This window comes from Eptesicus fuscus, chromosome 2 (genome assembly GCF_027574615.1).
Source record: "Eptesicus fuscus isolate TK198812 chromosome 2, DD_ASM_mEF_20220401, whole genome shotgun sequence".
In the NCBI taxonomy this organism is placed as follows: Eukaryota; Metazoa; Chordata; class Mammalia; order Chiroptera; family Vespertilionidae; genus Eptesicus; species Eptesicus fuscus.
In genome coordinates, this window is record NC_072474.1 from 92,984,749 (window position 1) to 92,990,244 (window position 5,496).

General features: G+C 34.2%; 1 long non-coding RNA gene across 1 annotated transcript; it reads right to left on the bottom strand.

The window, feature by feature from the left end:
• Positions 1-1,186: 1,186 nt before the first annotated feature.
• Positions 1,187-5,017, bottom strand: LOC129150869 (uncharacterized). Its single transcript, XR_008557639.1, has 3 exons — positions 4,942-5,017; positions 4,559-4,613; positions 1,187-1,493 (listed from the first exon to the last, which is right to left on the bottom strand). It is a non-coding gene; the product is annotated as an uncharacterized LOC129150869 (long non-coding RNA).
• Positions 5,018-5,496: the final 479 nt, after the last annotated feature.

Consider the following 5,496-nt stretch of genomic DNA (forward strand, 5'->3'; position numbering starts at 1 on the left):
TTAGATCACGTAGATCTAAGAGCTTAGATCTTGCTCCAGATCACATAGGCAATAAATGGTACAGCTTGATTCCACGGTCCATCTTTACATTTCTTTATGATGGAGCGCAGTTGAATTTTGCCAGTATCTTTGCTATCCTTGACTACAGAATACAACTATATCATTTAAATATTATTTGTTAGGTCTCTCACACCAGGTGGGCACCCCAACATCCCAACCCTGTTGGCCTGATCCTGAATTCCACATGGTTCATTGACAAAGATTCATTTTAAACTTCAATAGCTGCCATTATTCTCAATCAAAAAAACAACAACAGAAATATTTTCCTTTGCACTTCTAAAGAATAGTTCTCTCAACGATAAAGATAAATAAAATAAAAAATAAAGAATAGTTCTTTGTTCCTTTTCTTCTTCTTTTTTTCCTAAGATGCCTCCCATTTCCTGCTTTCATATATAGATATGAATTTTAGACACATTCGTTTTTGGATTCTGTTTTTATTAGCTATTGCCACTATATGAATAAGCAAGAGGAATTTCACCCGCTGCTGAATAGTTGTGCTGGGCATGAGTGTGAAGCACGTGTAAAAATGGCTTTCATGGGCACTCCTGAGGAAAGTTCTGGAAGCTATTACAGACATGTGCTGATGTATAGAAAAGATGTGGCACCGTCTTCTGAAAATCACACAAAACTAGAAGTGAGAGGGCTTGTCAGTTCATAATCTAAACAGGTAGGCCTTTTATAAATAAAAGACAATCTTTTTATAGGAACATATAACTAACACAAGAAAATAAGATGACCAGGGGTGTTTTTATTACATAGAGCAGTTTTAACTACTTTTGCACAAATGCCCAGAATATGTGTAGATTTTTTGCTTTGGCTGAATTTAGTTGTGTTTTTTTGTTTGTTTGTTTGTTTGTTGGTTGGTTTAAGATTCCATTCACAATATTAAAAATGGTTATGAAAAATGGGGACCTTTTTAAGCTTACTAGAAAATAGCATACTCCATGTGCTCTGTTTACCTCAGTAGAAAACGTATATTTGGCTTGTTGGTAAATCTGAAATAATTTGGCCTCAGCTTCGGGAAGCCAGATTCAGATGACCAGATCCCTTCTTCCTTTCCAGTATCTTTGTGTCTTGGAAATACCCACTCGCTCAAATGATAAAATGTTGAGTCAACTAAGTAACATTGTGAATTCCATTCACTTTAATACTGAGGCAGCCTTCATGGAAAGAACCAGCTTGAAACATCTGTGTGAACGTTTGCACTTACTTATAAATTGCAATTAGGCCCACAGGTTAGAAAAAAGAACCACATCATGTCATCCAGCTTGATGAGACTTGACACCAGCTGGCATTGCATATCAGGAAAAATAGTTGTGGGCTCAATGAAAGAGAGACAGGTTCTACAGTAGAGGAAATCACTTTCTTCTAGAAGGTACTAATTTCACTTCTTTGTTGCTGGTGGCTCAGTCCTCAGAAGCTGACAATTTCAGCTAAATATAAATAAAAAATATTTAATGACATGAAAACATGCTTACAATATACTACTGTTAAGTGAAAAAAAAGCAGGATTCAAAACTTGAATTTGAATTCGACTTATCATATAAATATACATATGTTAACCTCTGGTTGACAGGATACTAGTGATTTTTATGTTTTCCTTTTTCTTGTTCTGTACTTCCCAAATTTCCTTTTTTTTTTAAATTAAATTTATTTAGGTAACATTGGTTAATAACATTATATAAATTTCAGCTGTATAGCCGAAACCGGTTTGGCTCAGTGGATAGAGCGTATCGGCCTGCGGACTGAAGGGTCCCAGGTTCGATTCCGGTCAAGGGCATGTACCTTGGTTGCGGGCACATCCCCAGTAGGGGGTGTGCAAGAGGCAGCTGATCGATGTTTCTCTCTCGTCGATGTTTCTAGCTCTCTATCCCTCTCTCTTCCTCTCTGTAAAAAATCAATAAAATATATTTTTTAAAAATTTCAGCTGTATAAATTATCATTCATGCTGTATATTCTATTGCATGCTCACCACCCAAAGTCCAGTTTCCTTCTGTTATAATGTATTCCCCCCCCAATCCCCGCCTTTTACCCAATTCTCCCTCCTTCTACCCACATTCCCTTCTGGTAAGCACCATTCTGTTGTCTGTATCTCTGAGTTTGTTTTGTTAGTTTGCTAGTTACTTTTTTGTTTCATATTCCACATGAGTAAAATCACTCGGTCTTTGTCCTTTTCCTTCTGACTTATTTCACCTAACATAATATCCTCAAGATCTATTCATGTTGTCAAACAGAATAAAATACCTAGTAATCAACCTAACAAAAGAGCTAGAGGACCTATACACTAAAAATTATGACATTGAAAAAATTGAAAGAGATACAAAAAAATGGAAAAATATTCCATGTTCATGTGTTAGAAAAATTTACATTGCTAAAATGTTCATATAACCTAAAGCAATCTACAGATTCAATGCAATCCCTATCAAAATCCTAATGGCATTTTTCATAGAAATTAAACAAAAGATCCTCAAATTTCTATGGCACCACAAAAAAAACTTAAATAGCCAAAGCAATTCTGAGAAGAAAGAACAAAGTTGGCAATATACAACTCCTTGATTTCAAACTACAAAAATATAATAATCAAAACAGGATGGTATTGTCAGAAGAACAGACACACAGACCAATGGAACACAACTGAGAGTCTACAATTAAACCCACACATATCTGGGCAACTAATTTACAACAAAGGAGCGAAAAACATACAATGAAGAAAGGAAAATCTCTTCAATAAATGGTGCTGGGAAAACTGGGCAGCCACACACAAAAGAATGAAACTAGACTCCTATCTGACACCAGGCACAAAAATTAACTCAAAATGGATTGAAGACTTGATTGTAAAACCTGAAATAATAAAATGCATAGAAGAAAACATAGGCACTAAGCTTCTGGACTTGGTCTCAGAGGTGTTTTTGTCAATTTGACTCCAAAGGCAAGGGAAACAATAGCAAAAATAAACCAATGGGACTACATCCAACTGAAAACCAAGTTTTCTATAATAAGCACCTATTTTTTTTAAGTGAGATGGAAAATTTTCCGCTGATTTTTTAACTGCATTGAGCAAGTTTACCTAAGTTTTCTCCACAAACCTTGTCACTGTACGTTTTACGTAATAACCAATGATTTTATAGCAGTTGATTCTGAGGAGAATCACTGAACCGTAGCTGAACCTTGCAAAGTCAGCTTCCTGCTACAGGCTCACATTCAGATGATTCCAACCAGATGCAAATTCCGCTTCCATGTGGACTCCAAAACAAGGGATTCCAGAGGTTTTTGCATTAAGCCTCCTAAAGTCCTCTCTTAAATTTCCCTTGAGATGAAAATCACAGCTGGAGGAATATCTCCTAGTCTATCTAGTAGCTTTGTCTTCTCATGGGAAAGGTAAGGGGTACTCAGAAATAAAAGTGAGGTTTCCGGGAAACTTATTCAGTGTCTGAACTCAAAAAGAAAGAGGTAGTGGGAAATGCTTAATGCTTATTAGAGGAAAACATGTTTGTGCCAAGTGCAGTCAACGATTGCAAGACTTGGTTTCAAACTAAACCTGCTATTTTCTTGATATTATTACATAAAGTATTATGGCCCTGTGTATCTTTTAATCATTTAGGAGAAATTGGAGTGTTTTTGTAAATTCTCCTTTATGAGTGCTTGCTGTTTAAATGACATTGAAAATTATACATAAAATTTCAAGATTAGTCATAAACAAATATCTATTCTTTTTACCTTTTTAGCCTCTCAAACCTTTAAAAAGCAAAATTTCTATTAAAGCTTTTTTCCAAATAAAATTTTTAAATTTTCAAATTTTTATCATAAACAAAGTGGTTTTTATAATTTTGAACAAACCTATCTCTATGATGTTTATTATTCAAAATATAAAATAATATTGTTTTTGCTCTTCATAATTCCTGTCTTTTAAATTAAAATAATGAGATTTTTTTAATGCTTTGGAAGTAAAATATTAAATTACTAAGTTTTCTTTTAACGTCAAACTTTTTTTAAATCAATTTACAACTTAAAAAGTACTTTTATGTATGTTATCATATTTGATCCTCACAAGATCACATAAAATAGCAAAAAAAACCAGTATTATCATTCTCAGAAATCTCTTTTATAAATGAGAAAACAGAAACTCAAAAAAGGCTAAGGAAGTTATATAAGGCCACCCAGCCAGTGAATGAGAGAGCTCTCTAGCTCAATTTACTTCTACAGCATTTTCCCTACCAGAAAACAAACTACTTTTCCCAAATGATTCCTTAAGACACAATAAAAGGTACACATTGAATTGAAGAAAGACATGTAAAAATTTGAGAAAACCTGTTACTTTAAAAGGTCCATTGATTTATTAATATAAAGAGTAAGATATAAAACTAAAGTATCTGTACAATAAAATTCTAATTTCATATGAAAAAAATATTCACATATCTGAAAGACTAAAAATAATTATACCAAATAATAAAAATGATCATCTCTGAAGGGTAAAATTAGAAATCATTTTTTCACTTACTTCTCTTTAATATTTTTGCACTCTGAAATTTTTCAACCATCAGTAGGTATTAACTCTAAAATCGAAAAAATAAACAAGTTATTTTTAATAAAGTGCTATAAACAAAACAGTTTTATTCTCTTCAGTGATTCTCTAATGCATTCTGTTTCGCTTCAGTTTTTTGGTTTGCTAGGAATTTTTTATTTTAAAAAAGGCAAATGTGGTTTCAATGTAAAAAAAAGTAATGTGAAATCACAGCACTGTATTTTGAGGGTTTGGTTCTCTATTCTAGCCCAGGTAGCTATACGGAGCAGGTTTGAGACCTTAACTTAAAAAACCATTTCTATGGTTTTCTTCATCTCCACAATAAGCCCCAATGTTTAACTGTTAACTTGGTTGACTACCTGCCCAATAGTCATTTCTTTTTTCCTTGCTAAAAGAACCTTTCTTTTGAAATGGGTGCAGTGTCCTAAATGAGGGGATGAACCATGATATCCAGTCTAAGACAGTGAAAAAGAATCTTCTGGTTCCTGGCTTCCCAGCATCCCTTGCAGCTATGGGTACCCATGTGACCCATTTCTATTCAATGAAATGTTCAAGAATGTCTTTTGGGTGTTCCTAGGAAAGGTGTTCCTCACCAGTTAGATCAGAGAGACACGGTCATGAAGCACCTGCCTTCATTTCATGCTTTGGGTGTTATCATAGGAGAAAGTGATGCCCTGAGAGCCTCAGCAGCCACCTTAGGACAAGTGGGAAGCCAAGAAAACCACAGGGATGAAGGGACAGAAGCCTGACATTGTTGACCCACTCACCGCCTCTTAATTTTTATTATGTGAGATAATTAAATACCTATATTATCTAAGCCACAGTTAGTTATTCAACTAATACTTGAAACTGAATATCTTCTAACAGTGTAGTAAAAAATAACAAAAAATCTGATGATGAAGGTATCAACATCC